Source organism: Megascapheus bottae, unplaced genomic scaffold, assembly GCF_031878675.1.
Source record: "Megascapheus bottae isolate mThoBot1 unplaced genomic scaffold, mThoBot2.hap1 HAP1_SCAFFOLD_139, whole genome shotgun sequence".
NCBI classification, from domain to species: Eukaryota; Metazoa; Chordata; class Mammalia; order Rodentia; family Geomyidae; genus Megascapheus; species Megascapheus bottae.
Window position 1 is genome coordinate 369,280 of NW_028327705.1, and position 22,701 is coordinate 391,980.

General features: G+C 40.5%; 1 long non-coding RNA gene and 1 pseudogene across 1 annotated transcript in view; one reads left to right on the forward strand and one right to left on the reverse strand.

Moving 5' to 3' along the window:
• Window positions 1-22,595, reverse strand: part of LOC150039488 (uncharacterized) — a 46,099-nt gene extending 23,504 nt beyond the window's left edge. Inside the window, exon 1 of the long non-coding RNA XR_016534355.1 lies at window positions 22,519-22,595. This is a non-coding gene — a long non-coding RNA (uncharacterized LOC150039488). The remainder of the gene's footprint in view (window positions 1-22,518) is intronic.
• On the forward strand, window positions 10,263-11,155 carry LOC150039489 (large ribosomal subunit protein uL18 pseudogene; annotated as a pseudogene).
• Window positions 22,596-22,701: the final 106 nt, after the last annotated feature.

The window sequence follows — 22,701 nt, forward strand, 5'->3', positions numbered from 1 at the left end:
TCAATAATAGTAAAATAAATTTTTATAAAAATCAACAAATACATGATTCAGCGTAATCATTCTTATAATATTTTCTACTAGAGAAACAGAGGAACCCAGTTTGAGGTCAGCCAAATGAGTTAATCAATGAGCTGAACAAGGTAACATATATCTGTAATCCCAACTACAAGGAAGGCTACCTGGACAAAAGCATGCAATTCTAGCCAAACAATAATGAAAGTCCAAAAAAAGATTGGAGGCATGGTTCAAATGGTAGCAAAGGTGGGGCCCTAAATTCAAACCTGAACACTCCCTCCCCACCCCCAAAAAATTCACTAGCATATTTGTGTTCAGGTGCACAGAGAGCTTATACTAAAGGCAGAGCATGAACAATGACAAAGATTCCCCTGTAACACAGCCTGCACTCTGTGCACCAAGAAATAAAACTGAAATTTAAGAGTAGTACCTCAGTGAAGGTAAGAAACAACTCAGCTCACTTCTTGAGTGTATTAACTGACTATATTTTTATGAAGGTAACAATGGAATGTAATCTGGATAATCTATACTGCTATCAGAGTAGACTTCAGAAGAAGGAAAAAAGGAAGATTACTGGAAATAATGTATGACATTTCCTAAAGCTAAAGGGACCAACTCAAAAGAGATCAAATCAGTCCTAAATATGTGTCAATGGAAAACAACATCAAAATATCAAAAATGAAGTAGAGTGTAGTGGTGGTATGAAAGGTAGAAGCAGGAGCACTGGGGATATGCAGCCAAGCTAGACTAGTAGTTAGACTTTGTCTCAAAATATAAAGGCAGAGGATGTAGCTCACTGGTAGGGTATTTCCCTACCAAGTGCAAGGTCCTATATTCAATTCCCAATTCTACAAAAATCATGTAAGAAAGGGAGGGAAGGAAGAAATGAAGAAAAGGATGAAAAAAAGAAGGGAGGATGGCCTAATACAACTAAAGTTAAATGAGAAAATCCACAACTGTAGTAGGAAACATTGAAATCTTTTCTTAATTGGCAGAACAAGACTGGAAATTATACAGAAAATGTGAAAACATTGCCAATTGACTTCACCCACCTGACATTTAGAAAGCACTTTTACAGTAACTGCTGCATACACATTTCTTTTTCAGTGCTCCCCATAATAAACTCTATTGAAGGCCATAAAACACTCTTCAACAATTTTAAAATAATTAATATTATACAAAGTGTGCTCCCTTATAAGATCAAACAGGAAATCAATTATAGAATGATAGCTGAAAAATATTCAGACATGGAGATAGTTCCAAACAGTTTTACCTAGCCCAAGTGTCAAATATCAAGTCATAAGGGAAATCAGGAAATACATAATTGGAATGAAAATGAAAGCATAGCAGACTCAAACGTGTGAGCTGCAGCAGTTGGAGATAAATGTGTTAAATGATTATCATAGAAAAGATCTGTGTCGATTATTAATTTATTCCACTTTTCCTCCACATTTACCCATCAGTATGTGTTCTGCAGTAATGGAAATATTTCTTTGAAGCACCTTCTCTTTCAGGAAATCAATGAGATAAGCTTCTAGTGGAGGTCATGAGATAGACTTTCAGGAGGCAAGGACTCTCCTGATGGTTTAGCATATACACAGGAGAAGGCAAAAGAATGGGTAAGGGACATGTGAATGCGGGGAATCCATGGAACTCTGACCCAGCTGCAGGCCCAGAATATGCGAACATTCATCAACTATGCAGCTTCTTGTAATAACATTTCTACTGTGGGTGTGTGTATGTGTGTGTGTGTGTGTGTGTGAGAGAGAGAGAGAGAGAGAGAGAGAGAGAGAGAGAGAGAGAGAGAGAGAGAGAGAGAGACAGAGAGAGAGAGAGAGACAGAGACAGAGACAGAGACAGAGAGAGGGAGAGACAGGCAGACAGAGAGACAGAGACAGAGACAGAGACAGAGAGGTGGAGAGCGTTCTGCGAATTGAACTCAGAGCCTGGGCACTGTCTCAGCGATTTTGAGCTCAAGGATAGTGCTCTACCACTGGAGCCACAGATCCACTTCTGGCTTTTTTTTTGGTGGCTCATTGGAAATGACTCCTAACAAATCTCCCTGCCCTGGATGGCTTCAAACCTTGATGATCTCAACCTCCTGAATTAGCCAGAATGACAGGTGTGAGCCACCAGACCCTATCTTTGCTCTCTTCTTGACACAAAATCTCCCTCTCTTTAGGTTTTCTACATCAAGATCTTATTGGTGCCAATGTCTACCGGCCTCAACCCATTCCAACATGACCTATCAGTATCCCCAATCTGTTTCTGAGGAGCTAGCTTCCTCTGAAGATCCAAAATAACTCATTTGTGCCCTGAAAATTTCCCACTTCCATGTTACATCAATGCGATGGTTGTTTATCTCCCACAAGACACCTGCACTCAAGAGGATTGCTTCCTGTTTCTCACATCCTGCTTCCCCAGTGACTGCAGATTTTCACTTGCTTGACTACAATAGCAAGCCTCTCTGTTACCCTGGGGACTAAACTACACTTGCTGCAGCAAAGTCCAAACACTTTGCAAGCCTCTGGTTCCTTGGTGCAGTAAATGCACAGACTAACCATAAACAAGTAAGAATTATGAAAACATACATATTAAATATAAATCAAAGAAGGCAAGTGCAACATATGTAGGGTGAACATTATAAAATGTGGCTCAGAAATGTTAGAAATATTAGAATGTAGAAGAAAATATTATGTGTTAGATTGGAAGTTGAACAATTTTCTAAACATTTCCATAGAACAATGGAATGAACAAACAAATCTTAGCACATGAACAGTCACAGAACAAACTGTTTCATGGGAAAGGGGACTGAGAGAGAAAAACTAGGAGAAAACAAGGGGTGAAGGTGACACCGTTGAAAAAGAAATGTATTCATTACCTACCTAAGTAACTGTAATAACCTCTGTATAACACCTCGACAGTAAAAAGAAAAATACAAAACTGTTCCAGTGATTTAAAGTAATTCTGTTAAAAATTCCATCACATACTCACATATGACTGTACATATACTCAAAACTGGAAAGATACAGAGAGGATTACTGTTGCTCCCCTCCGGGGCAGCAACACAGGAACGGGAAGGGACACACAGGGCCAGCCTGTAGTCCCCCGGGGGCCGAGCGAGATGGTAAGTGTCCAAGACCCAGCCCTCCCCCAATCACCGGGGAAGAAAAAACCACGCTGAGTCAGAAGCAGTGTTAACCATGAAAGCGCATCAGATCTCTCTGCTGATCTCTGCTGATCTCTGATGCTCTCTGATGCTCTCCTTATTTATTGCGTCAGACAATTAGTTATATACTGTTAGGGTAGGAGAAGGTGGGCACTGGGAAGCTAGCCAATAGGAAGAGGGCCCCTGTGCTACCACTAAGGGTCTGGGTGGGCTTTCAGGTAGTGGGCAGGACAGGTGCAGGAAAGCGCGCGAGACTTGAGCTGCTGTGAGACCCGCGAAACTGCGGGGGGTTCAATCGAGTCACGTACACAGCCTTAAGAGAGGTATGCAAAAGACCAAATGCCTGGACAAAGCCCTTTAATTGCAGCTGAGCCAGAATCAGGCCTCAGAGATGGAGGCTAGGCCCCAACAATTCCCCCTTTTTTGTTTATTAGAACAAGGGGGACAAGCGCGCAAAACCCCTGTCTTAGGTCGTCCCCTTCAGGGGATCTTACCCGTCATTGAGCGCTCTGCGGCCTTCTGTCCCACAGTACAGATCACCCCCGGGCCTGTCTTAGGTTGTCCCCGCTCCAGAGATCTTACCCGTCATTGGCTCTCGGGGAGACATCTACGGGGAGTCAAGGGATCCTTCCTCGTCATTGGGCTCTCCTTGGTCATAGGAGTTATTGGCATTGGTAGCAAGCCTCTGGTAATGCACCTGTACGTTCATCAATTGAGTGGATTCGTTCATCAACTGAATGGATTCTATCCTGCTTTGAATGAATTGTAACCTTATTGATAACACAGGGCCCAAAAGTTAAGAGTAAGAAGAAGAGGAGTATAGGGCCAAGGAAGGACATAGGGTAGCCATCTGTGCAGTCCGGTCCAGAGGATGTTGATGATGGGTATCTTGACTCCAAGAAGAAACAGGATCAGCACTGTAAGGTCCATCATTTATTCTGAAAAAGAAGAGAGAGAGAGATATCCTCAGGAGGCAGAGAGCCTTCTGGGTGTTCATCAATATTATTGGGGTCCCTCCATATTTGGGGACAATATTTAAGATCCCTTGTAGGGACCCAAATTGGCTTTGTTTCATCAGTGGGGAAAACACAACCAAATCCTCTTCCAGCTGTAATGAGGGGGTCAGGGCCCCTCCACTCCCCATTAAGGGGGTCCTTCCACCGGACATAGACAGTTCGATAGGGAATAGAAGTTGTCCAATGTTTCTGGAAGGGTGAGAGATGTTCCCCTTTGGCAAAATTTAAAATATTGAGAGTAAACAAAGCCATCTTTAGCTGATCATGGGGGGGGGAGTGTATTCCCCCTTTTTTGTTTTATTAATTGAGATTTAAGGACATGGTTATATCTTTCTACTATTGCCTGTCCTCTGGGATTATGAGGGATGCCAGTAGTATGGGTAATTTGCCATTGTTTAAAGAAGTCATCAAGAGACTTGCTTACAAAACATGGACCGTTATCGGTTTTTATTTGGTCTGGCAATCCGAGAGTAGCAAAACATTGAAGAAAATGACTGATAGCATGTTTAGCTCTCTCCCCGGAATGGGCTGTAGCCCAACAGGCATGGGAAAAGGTGTCTATTGTTAAAAAAAATGTATTTAAGTTTTCCAAAAAAGGGAAAATGTGTAACATCCGTTTGCCACAGATTATTAGGCCTAAGGCCTCGAGGGTTGACACCACCCATTTGGAGCGGTGGAACCTGTAAGAAAGGGTGACATGATTTGCAGGTTCTAATAATCTTTTTTAGGTCTTTAATAGCAACTTGGGGAAATCGGTGGTGTAGTCCCCTCCAGTTGGCATGCGTGAGCCTATGGAAAGAGATAGCCTCCTGTAAAGTGTAACATTCAGGATTAGAGGCTAACTGGTCAGCGAGGGCATTGCCTTTGGTCAAAATACTTGGAAGGCTTTGATGTCCCCTCAGATGTTGAATAAACATAGGCGCAATCCTTTGTTTGAGCAAATTTCTAGCTTGAATCATCAAAGGAGTGATGGGGTTACTATCAAGTTTAATATGAGCTTCCATGAGGTTAGCTAACAAATTGACCACATACAGGCTATCTGAGAATAGGTTAAGAGGACCAGTAAACTCATATAGAGCTAAGACCACAGCATAAAGTTCCTTAAACTGCGCTGAGCCCTGTATTTCATGAGACAGGGTCACTGCAGGAGAAGAATTGCCTTTACCTGGGGGGAAAATAACAACAGAAGCCCCCTTCTTGCCTCCATCCGTGAATACGGTGGGGAAGGAGGGATCAGCTTCACCTAGAAAAAGTTTTGGAGGTCGCCACTCCAGCTGACTAAAGGTGCGCATCCATTTATGGAGACCATAATGACAATCCACTTTACCTGGAAAGCCTTCCATGGCTATTGCAAGTCTAGCATTATTTCTTTGTAGCCAAGAGAAATCATTAATCCTAAAAGGGACAATAAGAAAATGGGGTTCACTCCCAAAAAGACGAGTGGATAAGTCTCGTCCTTTGACAATGCAATCTGCCATCTGGTCAGTCATGGAGTAAACTCTAGGTGTTCCTCCGACTGACAGGTGAATCCAGTGAAGAGGTTCCCTTTCCTGGCCTAAAAGGGCAGTAAAGAGGGTCTGTCCTGATAGGACATAGAGTGTTAGGGGCATAGCAGGATCATACCTCTTTAAGGCTGCTTTATTGATAGCTAATTGAATTTTATTTAGAACCTCTTTATGATCAGCTGACAATGTTACTATGGAGGTCAGATCAAGACCCTTTAAGAGATCAAAAAGAGGTGTGAGGGTTGCAGTGGTTATGGAGATCCATGGTCTCATCCAATTAATTTCACCAAGAAGTTTTTGAAGTTGGGGCAGGGTGTAAGTATCTTGGATAGCTAATTGGGGTTTTAAAGGAGACACAACATCCAGTGTTAGGACAGATCCCAGGATTTTAAAGGGGGGTATCTTTTGGATTTTTTCTGGGGCAATCTGGAAGCCATTAACTTTTAACAGTTGGAGACATTTATTAAAAAGACAATCTAAATGCTGAGTGTCCGGGCTTCCTATAATGATATCATCCATATATACATAGAAAAGTGAGCCTGTCTCCTCGTTAAGAGGGGATAAGACTCTAGACATATAGTCCTGACATATAGGAGGATTATTGGCCATACCTTGAGGTAGAACTGTCCATTCAAAACGTAAATCAGGGCCCTTATAATTTAATGAAGGAAGGGAGAAGGCAAACTTCTCAGTATCTTCCGGGTGGAGAGGAATAGAGAAAAAACAGTCTTTGATGTCTATGACTATGAGATATTGGTCATTAGGAATGGCAGGTATCCAGGGCATCCCCCTTTGGGGGGTCCCAAAAAGTTCCATCCTCTCATTTATTTTTCTCAAATCTTGAAGTAGTCTCCACTTGCCATTAGGCTTTTTAATCACAAATACTGGGGAATTCCAAGGGCTTAAAGACTTCCTTTTTATGCTTTTCTCAACTCTATCAACAAAAGTAGACAGGTCCTCTCCTGGTCTTTGGTTGATTCCTGCTATCAGAGACTCAGAGGGACCCTCCTCCAGTTTTCTCCAGGCCGCTAGGCCCAAAGCTCTAATCTGATCCTGATAGGGAGGGGGGATGGCGGCCTGCTGGATCCCCGTTGAGTACTGATCACAGGTCCCTGCAAGCATCCCCAAAGTAATGGGGATTACAGGTTGCACGTGTTGGTTCCTCTCTGCCTGTTGGTGGCATTCTTCTTTATACAGGGCACACCACTTAATGAAAAGCGGGCCTGGAAGAACTGCTTTGGCTAGAGCCATCCAATCGGCTGCAGTATATGGTTGATGAGCAAGGCCTTGGAGGATGGCTTCCGTCCAAGGAGCATTAGGGCCAACTTCTAAGACGGCTTTTTTGAGTTCCTTAAGGTCGCCAGGCTCCCAGGGATACCCGGTTGCAGGGCGGTTACCACCCGGGTCAATATTAACCAGGAATAGCTGGCAGGACTCCGGGCCAGGTTCAAATGGTGCCTCACTAGTGACACTGTCTGTTGGGGTCACGCTCTCCGGCCTTTCTGACACACTTCCACTCAAAGGCTGCAATATCTTGTGGGCCTCAGAAGCACCATGCCTGTCTGGTGAATGGAGCCCTGGCAGGCCCAGACCCTCCTGTGAGACTACTGAGGGTGGATGGAGCCCTGGCGCTGTGGGGGTTGGGAAACTACCTGAGCAGCCCAGGCCCTCCTGTGAGACTACAGAGGCCTCATGGCCTGGGTTTGATGGGGGAGGGGTAAAGGGTGGCTCCTTCTCATCTCCCTGAGGGGAACTTGGCCTTTCAGTAGACAATGAGAGATTAGCATCTCCGCAGGGAGTAAGGGAGGCATCTAGCCTCTCTTTGTTAACTGTGTCCCCAGGGGACTCAGCTCTCAGGTTGAAAAGTTGAGGAGAAAAACTAGAAACGCCTCGTGGAGGAATCTCCCCTTGATTAATCTGGGCTTTTCTGATTAGATGCTCAATTTTGTCCCAAGTATTCCAGTCTACCAAGTTGCTAGTTGGCAGCCACAGGGCGATTTTAACTAAAGTATCCCAAACTTTACATGTCTGTGTAACTAAAATCTCTAACCCTCGACTTTTAAGGAAGACCTTAAGAGAGTCGAGGGAAGGGTCATTCTTAGAAAGGTTCTTTCCCATATTTGATGGGAGTACACTTACCCGCAGTCCGATTAGCTCGTCGGCGGTGAGTTTCTCGAGCACGTGGAGCCCTCACACGGGCGGCAGTTTCCTCACACGGGGCACCAGCTGTTGCTCCTCTCTGGGGCAGCAACACAGGAACGGGGAGGGACACACAGGGCCAGCCTGTAGTCCCCCGGGAGCCGAGCGAGATGGTAAGTGTCCAAGACCCAGCCCTCCCCCAATCACCGGGGAAGAAAAAACCACGCTGAGTCAGAAGCAGTGTTAACCATGAAAGCGCATCAGATCTCTCTGCTGATCTCTGCTGATCTCTGATGCTCTCTGATGCTCTCCTTATTTATTGCGTCAGACAATTAGTTATATACTGTTAGGGTAGGAGAAGGTGGGCACTGGGAAGCTAGCCAATAGGAAGAGGGCCCCTGTGCTACCACTAAGGGTCTGGGTGGGCTTTCAGGTAGTGGGCAGGACAGGTGCAGGAAAGCGCGCGAGACTTGAGCTGCTGCGAGACCCGCGAAACTGCGGGGGGTTCAATCGAGTCACATACACAGCCTTAAGAGAGGTATGCAAAAGACCAAATGCCTGGACAAAGCCCTTTAATTGCAGCTGAGCCAGAATCAGGCCTCAGAGATGGAGGCTAGGCCCCAACAGATTACCACAGAGTGGGATTTTTTTTTTGGTCTGAGATCATGACTTGCACACGGTAGCTACTGCTTTCACGCATTGGCTAGCGCTCTACCAACCAAGCCAGGCCTCCAACCACATAGCACACAGCCTCTATACAAGAAAGACCACAGATTCATACATCTTTCCATATATATATATTAATGAAACCAATTTTAAAATCCCAGCATGAGTTTTTTTGGTGGTAGGCAAGGAGGTCAAACAGCAATTTGATTCCAAAATGAGAAACAGAACCATCACAACAGGCTATAACAGGTCAATTATTTTTTTAAAAAGGATAAAATCAGTTAATAATACTATCTGATTTTGAGACTTATTGTAAATTACCTATCAAGACAGCATTGGTAAGTCAAGAAATAAACCCCAGGCCAAAATGCATATGACAAATGTTAGAACTCCATGGAGAAATAATTCAATCTAGAGTTACAGTCATAGACTTCAACATACATACCTCTACCATTAATTAATACACCAGTAGATATAAAATCAGTAAGACTGTTGTTCTGCTGGATGTAATTGACACAGAATGCTGTATACAATAGCAGTCAAACACACATTCTTCTTACATTTAAAATGGAACAATCCCCAAGACTAACCACATTCATAACTATAAGACTAAAGCAACAAATAGACAATATTAGAAATCACATGAAATATGCTTTGAGATCGTAATGGAATTAAACAAGAATTCAATAATAGAAAGTAGTTGGAATATCCCAAGTATATGGCAATTCACCATTAAACTTCTAAATAACTCATGTTTTCAGGAGAAACCCTAAGAGAAATCTAAAGGATTTAGAACTAAACAAATACAAAAATATATGACATGTCAAAATGTGTGTAAGCAGCAAGAACAGTACTTATGGGGAAATTTATATTATTAGGTAAAAATATTTTTAAAAAGAACTAATATCAGTAAGTCAAGATTTCATGTTAAAAGATTAGAGGACAAAAATAATACAACTGTAAAGCAAGCTGAAGAAAAGCAATAATATATACTATAGGTAGAAATCAAGAAACCTGAATATTGGCACCAAAAAGGAAAGAGAGACAATATGCTATCACGAGAATAACAAACAGATTAATAGACCAAGCAGACCTGAAACACATGTATATATGTGTGGTATGTGACACACACACACACACACACACACACACACACACACACACAAACATATACGAACAAAAGCACACACATGCTGATCTTTAACAAATGATGGTAGAAACATTGGATACAGAAAGACAAAAAATATTTTTTATAAATTTAGATGATAAACTTTTTTACAGAAAGTTACTCAGAATGGACCACAGCCCTAAATGTATAATAGAAAACTATAAAGATTCCAGGAGATAAATTAGGAAGAAATCTAGGTGACTTAATCTTTTAAATTTATTTTATTTGTTTTCTTACTTTAAGTAGCTGAAATGAGACATTCCAATTCAGAAAATCAGTTTACAAACATCAAGCATCCGATCAATATTACTTCTTCCATCCTTCCTCCCCCTGTCATCTCAACCCCAACCAACCCTTAGGTGACTTTTGATCTGGCCATGAGTTTTTGGTAGGCCACCAAAACCATTATCCATGAAAAAAAAAGATAAGTCAAATTAATTAAAATTGAGCAATTCAGAGTGTGGAATGTGGCTCATGTTCAAATACTTGCCTAACAAGATCCAGGCCCTGATTCAATTTCTAATACAACTCCTGTCATCAAATTTTAAGCAATTTTACTTTACCAAAAAAAAAACTGGGGATCTCTAATCTGCAGGATGGGGTTTGTTAAAGTTGTCAAGAATAAGGCCTACTTTAAGAGATACCAAGTGAAATTTAGAAGACGTCGAGAGGGCAAAACTGACTACTATGCTCGGAAACGCTTGGTGATCCAAGACAAAAATAAGTACAACACACCAAAATACAGGATGAGAGGTCGTGTAACCAACAGAGATACTATTTGTCAGATTGCTTACGCACGCATAGGAGACATGATCGTGTGTGCAGCATATGTGCACTAACTACCCAAGTACGGTGTGAAAGTAGGCCTCACCAATTATGTGGCTACTTATTGCACTGGCCTGCTGCTGGCCCGCAGGCTTCTCAATAGGTTTGGGATGGACAGGATCTACGAAGGCCAAGTGGAGGTGACTTGTGATGAATACAACGTGGAGAGCATTGCTGGAAAACCTGGTGCCTTCACCTGCTATTTGGATGCAGGCCTTGCCAGAACTACCCCTGGCAATAAAGTCTTTGGTGCCCTGAAGGGAGCTGTGGATGGAGGCTTGTCCCTGGCTATGATTCTGAGAGCAAGGAGTTCAATGCAGAAGTACATCGGAAGCACATCATGGATCAGAATGTTGCAGATTATATGTGTTACCTAATGGAAGAGGATGAAGATTCGTACAAGAAGCAGTTCTCCCAGTACATAAAGAACAATGTAACTCCAGACATGATGGAGGAGATGTACAAGAAGGCTCATGCTGCTATAAGAGAGAACCCAGTCTATGTGAAGAAGCCCAAGAGAGAAGTGAAGAAGAAGAGGTGGAACCGTCCCAAGATGTCCCTTGCTCAGAAGAAAGATGGGGTAGCTCAGAAGAAGGCAAGCTTCCTCAGAGCTCAGGAGTGGGCTGCTGAAAGTTAAACCAAGTGATTTTCTATGAAGATTTTTTTCAAAAAGACAATAAACTTATTGACAAGCAAAAAAAAAAAACTGTTACGAATTAAAAGGCAAGCTAAGACCAGGAAAACAATACCTGCAAAACACATGTGGAAATATTTTTAAAATACATTTTGTACCTATATAATTACATAAAATATTCTTAAAATTCAACAGTAAACAAAATAAATCTCCATTCTCAACATGGATGAAAGATCTGAACACCTCACCAAAGATGAAAAACAGATGGAAATGAATATAGGAAAAAAATACATCTGGCGGGGAGTTTGGCCTAGGATTAGAGTGCTTACCTAGCATGCACTCTAGTCTTGAGAAAGCCCAAGGACAGTTCTCAGGCCCTGAGTTCAAGCCCCAGGACTGTCAAATAAACAATTGAGAGCACCATATGCAGAAAAATATAAAGCCACTAGAGCACACATGTACTGCTATTGAGAATTCAGAAATGGAATAGCCACTCTGGAAAATGTTTTAAGTATTTCTCCTGAGGCGAAACATGTCTTTTATATACCACCTTGCAATTGAACTCCTAGGTATTTATCTAAGAGAAATAAAAGCATGTTCACAGAAAAACTGGTAATAAATATTACAGTGGCTTAATTCATAATCACAAAGGCAACATATAAAGTCCTTCAGCAGGCAAATACATGAAATGTGTTTCACTTTGCCATGAAAGAAAACATCCCAATCATAATTTTAAAATAGTAATAAATACACCATAGCTGAATTGCTCATGCATTGTACAAAATGATTTTTAAAAAGCCTGCCTCAAAAGATTGCATATTGTTTGATTCCAATTGTGACATTCTGAAGTCAACAGTACAAAGACAAAAATCAAGTGATTCTCAGGAGATGGGGTATAGGGATAAGATAATTGTTGTCCCAGGCAACAGAAATGTTCTATACCTTGATTTTTTATTAGTGGTGTCATGAATATACATACATTTATCAAACAAATAGGAGTTTTCACTAAAATGCTTGATTTTAATTAGGGAAATTTTAGCTGAACAAACCTATTAGTTAAATTTGTCTTCTATATAATTAATTCAAATATTTTGTCATAAAAGTTGCATTTTGTCAAAAGCTTTTCCTGCATCTGAGATTATTGATTGAGATTATCAAAAGATTTTTGTCCTTGATTCTACTTAAGTGCTGAATTATGTTCATTGATTTACATATGTTAAAGAATGCATGCATCTGTGAAAGAAAACCAATTTGATCATGGTGTTTGATCTTTACATGATAAATTCAGTTTGAATTTTACTGAGAAAATTTCATCAGTGTTCATCAAATAGGTTATTCTCTCTCCTTCTTGCTCTCCCTCTCCTTCTCGCTCTCCCTCTCCCTCTCCCTGCCCCTCTCCTTCTCCCTCTCCCTTTCTCTCTTCCTCTCCCTCTCCCCCCCTCCCTTTCCCCCTCTCTGTTGTTGTTGCATTCTTTTTTTCCATATATTTTATTGTAATTAATAGAAGGGTTACATTATATTTGCCAGATAGAAGGTACATTAATTCACATACATTGATACCCTTTCTCATGTCTTGGTCCCCATTTCCATCCCCCCACCCCCACCCCTCATCTTGTTTCCCCCCCCTTCCCTATCCAATTTCAAATAACCAAATACAAATACATCCAACATATCAGATAACAAAGTAAGATACTGTAACAATATGAGATAATCAAGGGATAGCAAAAGAGATGAGAGATAACATAGTATGTGAAGGACAACAATCACTCATTATATGACTTTTGTTTCTATATCCTAGGGGTCCTTTCATTTAGTGTCCTACTATATGGCCTTATGTATCTAGGTTTTGCTCTATTCAAATCTCTGCTAGGAGAGCCCAAGGTTTCTACTGATTATGACAAATGAGGGAAACCATTGAACCTAAGTTCCTTTGAGTCTGGCTTACTTCACTTAATATGATTTTTTTCTAAGTCTTTCCATTCCCTAACAAATGGGGTGATGTCATTCTTTCTGACAGCAGCATAGAATTCCATTGTGTACAAATACCACATCTTGTTGATCTACTCATCAACTGAGGGACATCTAGGTTGGTTCCATATCTTTGCTATGGTAAATAGTGCTACAATGAAACATCATTGTGCTAGTGTATTTAGTCTGACCTTGTTTCTGGACAATTGGGTAAATGCCTAGTAGTGGAATTGCTGGGTCATAGGAGAGCTCTATATTTAGTCATACTGCTTTCCATAGTAGTTGAACAAGTTTGCACTCCTACCAGCAGTGTAGTAGTGCTCCTTCCTGGCCACATCCCCTCCAACATCTGTTGTTATTAGTTTTCTTGATCCTGGCCATTCTAACTGGAATGAGGTAGAATCTTAGAGTTGTTTTGGTTTGTATTTCTTTTATGACCAGAGATGTTCAGCATGTCTTCATGTGTCTATAGGCCATTTTTGTTTCTTCTTCAGAGAAGACTCTCTTTAAGTCTTTGGCCCATCTTTTAATGGGATGGTTGTTTCTTTGGAGATTAGTTTTTGAGCTGTTGATATATTTTAGGTAAGAGGCCTTTATCCATTGTGTGGTCGGTGAAGATCTTCTTCCATTCTGTAGGCTTCCTAATTAATTTACTAGCTATGTCCTTTCCCTCTTTGCAGATGACATGATTCTCTATTTAAAGAATCCTATAGACTCCACTCCCAAGCTCCTTGAGCTGGTTCAAAACTTTGGAAGGTTAGCAGGGTATAAAATTAACCTTAAAAAAATCAATCGCCTTCCTCTACGCCAACAATGAGAGGAATGAGGCAACAATCAGGAAAGCAACTCCTTTTGCAATAGCTTCAAAGAAAATAAAGTACTTAGGAATTACCTTAACAAGAATGTAAATGACCTTTTTGATGAAAACTTTAAAACCCTGAAAAAGGAAATTAAAGCAGAACTAAGGAAATGGAAAAACCTCCCATGCTCCTGGATTGGAAGAATCAAAATCGCGAAAACGACAATCTTGCCAAGGGCTATCTACAAATTCAACGCAATACCCATCAATATCCTAATGTCATTCTTTAAAGAAATAGAAGAGGCAATCCAAAATTTCATATGGAATAATAAAAGACCCCGTATAGCAAAACACTTCTTAGCAGAAAGAACAGCACAGGAGGAATTTCAATTCCAAACTTTAGACTCTATTACAGAGCTATAATCATCAAAACATCTTGGTACTGGCACAAGAACAGGCCTAAAGTCCAATGAAATAGAACTGAGGACCCAGATATTAAACCACGGACCTATGGCCACCTAATCTTTGACAAGGGAGCCAAAAAAATAGAATGGAAGAAAGACAGCCTCTTCAACAAGTGGTGCTGGCAGAACTGGTTAAGCACCTGCAGAAAACTAAAGTTGGATCCTTCTTTGTCACCCTGCAATAGAATTAACTCCAAATGGATCAAAGACCTGGAGGTAAAAGCTGACACACTGAAAACTTTACAAGAAGGAATAGGAGATACACTAGACCTCCTTGGCACAGGTTGAAACTTTCTTAATAAGGACCAAGAATCACAACAAATCAGGAAGCCTGGATAAGTGGGACTGCATTAAACTGCAGAACTTTTGTATGTTGTTGCATTCTTATCCAGTTTTGGAAGGAGAGTATAGTAGATTTATAAGGTTCATTTAGAAACTTTATCCCTGTCTATTTTATGAATACTAGTATTAGTTCCACTTTAAAGGTCTGCTGAGCTTCAGCTATGGATCTATCTGATCTTGGCTTTTCTTTGTTAAAAGACTCCTTATGACTACTTCAAACACACTGTTTATTATGGATCTTTTTTCATATATTTTTATTGTAATTAATAGAAGGATTAATTAATGCGCCATCTATCTGGCAAATATCATGTAACCCTTCTATTATGGATCTTTGTAAGTGGTTTATATTCCCTAGCTTCTAATTTTGGTAGATCAAGTGCATCTTTATGAAGTTCTTCTAGGTTTTCAAGTATATTTAATTACAAGTTTTGAAATTATTCCCTCAGAATCCCCTGGATATTGTATAAATATTTATTGCAATATTCCCTTTTCCATGTCTAAGTTTATTGTTTTTTTCTCCTTATTTGGATCAAATTGATTAGGAAGTTATCATATTTTATCTCCTTAGAGTACTTTTAAAATTGATTCTTTGAAATATTATTTTATTCTCATTATCCAAATGATAGACTTTTGGAAATGCACAGAATGAATAAAGTTGCTTTTACAATGTTTTGTGTGTGTGTGTTTGGGGGTTTTGGAGGGTTTGGGTTTGAGTGCCAGTAGTGAAGCTTGAACTCAGGGCCTGGGTTATGTCTTCTAATTCTTTAGCTGGAGGCTGCCGCTCTACCATTTGAGCTACAGCTCCACTTTCAGTGCTTCAATGGTGAGATCTCAGATATGAAAACTACTCCAGATCCTGAAAAGAAAAGTTGTGGGTTCTTCAGTGTGACAACTACCATTCATCTCCTGCTTTCTCAATTTTTGACATGACTATACAGTCAAAGCAGCGGTCCTCCTAGCCTATCAAACTGTTTTGGCAAAGAGGTGCCATGTGCACAGATTTCTGCAGGTGAGATCTTGCCAACTATAATGTGAATTATAGCTCTCTCTCAGCCCCCACACCTGCTCTCATAGCTAATCACCACCTCCTAGGCTCTGCTGCTTTATGAGGAGAGGAAATGAGATAATCCCTATGGCTATTTGGGGCTGGGCTCTGTGAAAGCCACCCCTGACTGGAATAGGACAGCTGTGTTTGGAGCACTGAGTGATGCTAGGTTCCTTTCACTAGCACATCCCTGGTGCCTTTAGCACATGAGTTCCCTGAAGGCCTCACAGAACATAATGCGTTGGTGGTCTTTCACCTTCAAAGACATTCAAGTATGTCCACTTTCTGGATCCCTTTAACCCTTCTCTGAACCATCTGACACAGAAATTTAGGCATTGTCAACAGCTTCTGCTACAGGATACTTTATGTTCCCAAGACTTTTAAGAGTTCTCTTTACAGGAATTTGCCCCAATTCCCATTTTCACTCCCAAGAGGTTAAATTGCTTGCTATTTTTTTTTTACTGTAGTCCCTTTCACTAAGCACAAGCAGAAATTAGTCCCATGGGTATTTCCACCAAGTTCATATAATTCCTTAAGTGTAGGTGCTTTGGGATCTGTTCCTGCAAATAACTTTCCCTTGTAAGGAAAGATCCCTACATCACATCCCACATTGGGTTGGGAGGTGGACGCTATCAATGGGAGACACTGGGATATTTATAGAAATATGATGAATCCTTACAGTCACAATACAATGCTCTATATACACAGGTAAAATGTAACCAGGATAATGAGTAAGATTAGGATAGCTGGGGGAAAATAATGAAAGGGGTAACACTGAACAGGATGCTTTAGCTGGCATGTTGAATTAAATCCCCTTTATTCAACTACTTAAAGATAATGAATAGAATATGAGGAATCCAATCTTTCAGTAGCATCCACACATATTAGCCCTTGTTATGGGTCAGAGACTTTAAATTGAGACTTTGATGTTGGAATTAAAAATGATCCACTCCCATTGATCCCTCAACCACCTTTGAAATGAGGGTGCTCTGTTATATCTTATATATGTTCTTTATTATTTTCATTTTTTAAATTGTAATGTATAGAGGAGTTATAGTTACTTCTCACACCAGCTACTTCTCACACATTGAAACCCCTTCTCATGTTTTTGTCCCCATTTTCCTCTTCCACCCCCACCCAATCATCTTGTTTCCCCCTTCCCTTCCCTATTTCAAATAAACAAATACATGTATATATAATATGGTAGGTAACAAAGTCAGATACAGTAGCAACATGAGATTAACAAGAGGACAACAAAAGAGAAGAGCAATAATGTAGTATATTGCTCATTTCATGAGATGACACTGTATTGTAAACTACCAAAAGGACTATATTTTCTAACTGTTAATATTCCATTCCTTGTTAATTCCTCTCAGCTTTGCATTATCTGTTGGTAGGATGTCCAAGAAATTTAGTCACCAATATTCAGTTTCATTATCCTGATTCTGATGATGGCGTCTGCATATTCCAAGGCCTGAATTAGAGTGCTGATCTGTGAATAGTCCTATCCCAGAACAGTTGCTGCATTTCACTTTAACAGCTGGGACACCCCAAGTGTTAATCTGTACAGGTGCCACCCTAATCACCCAGTGGACCCAGTGGGTCCCTGTGGACCCAGTCACAAATCCCTGCTGTAACTGCTTGCTCCTTAAGGACAAAGCCAGTGAGAACACAGAGACTCGCTGAGCTAGAGGTGGAAATTCAAAGATGTATTGGGTAATAACTCTTGTGGGAGGAAAAAAAGAGGAAGGCAGATCAAGCTAGAACAGTCAGGTAGAAGTGTCAAAGAGTGAAAGCCCTTCTAGCATGGTAGGAAACACCAGAGGAAAAATGTAGAAGAGGAGGCTCATGTTGAGTAGAACTTTCTATGCCATTGTATAATTGCTTTGCTTAGGCCTTCAGCAAGAGTAATGTGACCTCTGCTACCTCTGCCTTCTTTATTTATTAACTGTGGCTGTCTTGAGAAAAGCATGACCCCAGTTCAGAAGCTGAAGTAGACTGGACAGTAGCTAATAGCTGGAGGGTACCCACTAGCCATCCTCCTTACAGCTAAGCAATACATTTTTTAAGGAGGATCTGCACACCATGCATCTATGTCTATCATAGCCTAAAAAAGTATTTTAATGTGAAAATTAAGAACAAAGTTAGAAAACTTTGGACATTGAATAGCAAGAGCTATAAAAAGCTATAAAATAACAGTATGGGATCAAAATGAAAGGCAAATACAGGAATGCAACAAAGTAGAGCTCCAGAACACACCAATGCCCTCAATTAATGTCTAAGTAAAAGCATTAAATAACTGCAGAAAAGAGAGGAAACCCTTTCCAACTCATGGTTGTGGTACAGTGGATATCCATTGAAAGAAAATAAATCCTAACCTCTACCTCACACCTTATACTAAATTACTTTAAATTGTACCAAAAATCTGAATGTAAAATCTAAAGCTATAGTTTCAGGAAGAAAGCTTTACAGAATATCTCTGCAGCATGAGAAATGGAAATGATTTCCTAGACAAGAACCAGAATAAAATTAACTATGAAGGAAATTTTTAATAAATTATACTAGGTTGGATTTAAAGTTCCTATTCATCAGAAAAGAAAAACACCAATAAAGAATAGGAAACTGACACACTGAGAAAAAATATTGCATGATGTATGGTTGATAAACAGCTTAGATAAAAGCAATACAGATATATAGATAGTTTTTAATAATAGGAAATTTATTTTAAATTATTTTAAAGTTTTTCATATTTAGTGTCAGAATATATGTGAATGGCCAATAACCATTGCAAGTTTTTATTAGTCATTAAAGGAAATGAAAATTAAAACCACACTAAGATTTTGTTAGATATTACATATCTACTGAAATGAATAAGATTATTTTTAATTAGATAATAATATTGAATATTGACTAGAATATGGAGAAACCAGAAGTCTTATATATTATTAAAAGAAATAATAAAGGGTTCAACCATCTCCAACAAAACCCTCTGTTCCTCTATTCAGCAATATAATTCTCAGGAATATCTGGGAGTTTTTAAGACATAAGGGCACATAAACAGAGTAACTGAAAGATTAAGTCATATAGTATTTTCCCCTCAACTTGGCCTCCCTTCCTTATTCCTTAATACAGTTATCCAGTAATTACCTGAGTCTCAGAAAATTTTCTTATTAGAATATCCATAAATAACTTGGGGGCTCATATTTATCCTGCATTTCCCTTCATTGGTATAGAGTACCTATATAATTTGGGGTATGTTCGTATGTATTGATCTCAGATATAGGAAAACATATTGAATTGAATGCCCTGGTTTCCTGAAAGTTCACCAGAAGAAATGAGGAAACATCCCTACATGTCTGACTTAGAAGGAAAGAACCAAACATCAGTTTCATCAAAACTCAAGCCTTAGAAGGCATTCTGCACTGTCCTTTACCAATCCCCAGCTTCCAAAGATATTCATGTTACCCAGAACCCAGCTTGTTTTCAAGACTGGATACCAGGCAAGGTGATTTCTTTGTCAGTAGCCACTAATAGAAGCATGACCCACCTCCCAGGAAGGTATGGGGTCATTCAAGGTTGAAGATCTTAGTCTTCTCAGGGTGTTATAACAGCAATACTATAAAGTTGGGTGGTCTATAAGTAACAAAGCCAAGAGGCATTGTATTCATAAACTCCTTTGTTGATAGTAACTTCTGTGTACAACTACTTTAAAGGTAATAAAAATATTTTTAATTTATTTCTCCTGATTCTAAAACCATGGCACTGGAAGGTTCAGTGACTGCCAAATACCTGCTTCTTGTTCCTCAAGGACATTTTCTTGGCATCAGCTCCCATCCTTCCTCTCTCCCTCCCTCCCTCTCCCTCTCTCTCTCTCTCTCTCTCTCTCTCTCTCTCTCTCTCTCTCTCTCTCTCTCTCTCTCTCTCTCTCTCATGCACTGGTCCTGGGCTTTGTCCTCAAGCTTTGTCTGAGGACCTGATGGTTATGAACCTCCAGTTAAGGCAGAATAGAGCAGCAAAGAGAGCTGATGGGTTGGAAATTTGCCAAGTTGACTACTGACATTTCCATGCTCAATCCCCCACAATGGTCCTGAGACACAAATGATCCTTACTTTATAAATAAACAAAAGACTTGAGTACTGAGCCTCAGTACCTGTATGGGAAGCAGAGCTGTTTATACTGGCACAACTATATCCAATACGAAAGCTTATGCCTTCACCATTACCATCTAACAAATATTTATACTCCAGCCATTAGAATGCAGAGGTGAATCTAGCACTTAAAATGAGTTTTTGAAGGGCCAGGAGTTTGGCCTAGTGGTAAAATGCTTGCCTAGCATGCACAAAGACCCAGATTTGACTCCTCAGTACCACATATATAGCAAAAAGCCAGGAGTGGTGCTGTGGCTCAAGAGTTCTAGCCTTGAGAAAGTCCAAGGACAGTGCTCAGGCCCTGAGCCCAAGCCCAGGACTGGCAACAAAAGAGAAAGAAATAGTTTATGAAGGTAGCTAAAGAATGGAAGAAAAAGTAGGATAGTATTATTTGGATAGAAGGACTAGAAGCCAGGGAAATTCTCTCTCAAGTTGGATGCTTTTGTTTTTGTTTTTCACTGGCCCTGGGGCTGGAATTTGGGGCTGGGCTCATCCCTTCTTTCCTACCCTTGCTCAAGGGTGGTGCTCCACCACCTGAGCCACACTTACACGTCCATCTTTTCAATGGTTAATTCAAGATAAGAGTCTCATGGACTTTTCCTGTGCAGGCTGGCTTTCAAACACAATCTTCAGATCTCACCCTCCTCAGTATCTAGAATGACAGTCATGAGTCACTGACACTTGGCATGAAGTTGAGTTATTATTGCATCATAAATTATACAGTTCCAATGTACACAATTTGCTAATATTTTACAAATGTCTACTTCCAGAAAGCCTTTGCCACTATTGAGATTATGAATCCATTCAACATTTCAACATCCCTCAGTTTCTTCTCTTCCTTTCATAATTCCTTTCAGGACTCCTTCGCTTAACCCTATAGATCCTCGGGCAACAAAATATTTGCTTCTGTTACCGCAGCTTGATTGACATTTTCTGTGTCTGACTTTCTTCACTAAGAATAATTACCTTGAGACTTGTCCATTTTGTTCCATAGAACAGTTGTGCGCTCACTGTTATTGCTGAATAGTATTCCATTGTATGCCTGGACCAAATTTTGATTGCACATTCATCTGCATTCCTATTGGACATTCATGTACACTGAAGTGAGATAAACCCATGTGCCAGATGTTCATGATTATGTCAGGCTTCTCTCTCCTAAAGAGCCATAGACAGAAAGAGGCCTGTCCACCGTTATTATTTCTGTCTGCTTCCTGTTGTTGTGGATGCTCTGCTCATTAAGACAGTCACTGATCCTCATAATGTGATGGCTAATTTCATGTACCATTTTGATTGGATTAAAGGATGCCCAGGTAGGTGGCAAAACATCCTTTGTATCTGAGAGGGTTTCCAGAATACCGTAGCATCTGAGTTGGTTGATTAGGTAAAGAATATCTGCACTCAGGAATCTGAGGGGTCTTTGTCCACCCTGTTGCAAATCTGAATAGAACAAACTGATGGAAGAAGGGAAGGTTCATTTGCTCTGCTTAAGACATCCATGTACTCTGGCCATCAACACTTGATTCTTAAGCCTTCAGCCTCAGACTAAAAGTATTTCATTTGTTTTCCTGGGTTTCCAGTTAGCAGAAACTAGATCTTTGGACTTCTCAGCCTCCATAATCTATAAATCTCCATATATATCTGTCTTCTTGACTCTGTTTCACTGGGGATAAACTAACAAACATGATTATACCCAGACACGTGTCACAGTTTCTTATCCCTCTCTTATAAGGATACTTATGGACATTTCCCAAAAGGACCACGATCCCAAGTCAAGCATAGCCAGCATTCAGTGCCTATTGTAGACAGAAGCATCAGTCATTAATTTACTCATGGACTAAAACCTAAGCAAAATGTCCATCAAAGTATGGCAGAGCCGGCAACAGGTGTCTCAGGCCTCATTCAGGGGCCTCAGCACTGACTCTAATGGAATGTGCAGTGGCTTATAGGCTCAGTGTGTGCCCTATATTCACCCCATCCTGTCAAATGTCCTGGATAAGCAGTGAGCAGGCCCACTGCAATCATCTCCAGCACAGAAGTTTATCACAAAGAGCAGAGGAAATCACCTCTTCAACCACAGCCTCTCGTCCTGGCCCAATTTTCCTGTTACTCCAATTTATCTAGTAGGCAATTTGGGGAGGCAGAAAGAGATTTCAAATCGTCAAAGATAAGAACATAAATTACAATAAAATTCTCTCATGTGGTTAATTCACAATGAGTGTAAGACAGTGGGTTCGAATGGATCTAATACCTACAACTCCAACACTGTCAGAAACACAATTCAACCATCATTACACCCTATGCATGGTTTCCATTTTTGTACATGGTCCACCTTTACCTTGACTACAAGACATAAAAGAATGTAATTGATTTAAAAATAAATCGTGCAAATGACCCAGAATGGTAGATGAGGGAAACAGCGCTCATAAGCATTTCTTTGAAAATTGGTTCCTTGGATTTCGTGGCATTGCTGACTGGTCTTCTACAGATCCCTCTCTGAGGCTATCATTGGTTCAGAGGTCTACAGATGAGCTGCATAAAGCATATAAGCCAGCTCAACTACCTTAGTGAAGGAGCATGGGTCCAAAAGAAACAAATAAGAACTGAGTTTGACATACCCCTATTTTGGTTCTGTCATTAATGGATTGTCGCGTCCCCTTCGGCCGGTAAGGAAGACGCAACAGCAGCAACTTCTTCTCAAGCCACGTTTATTCAGGGAGCTTACTCTCCTCCCGCCGTTCACCCACGGTTCTCTCTCCGTTCTCCTCTCTCTCTCTTCTCCTCCCCTTCCGTCCTCCTCC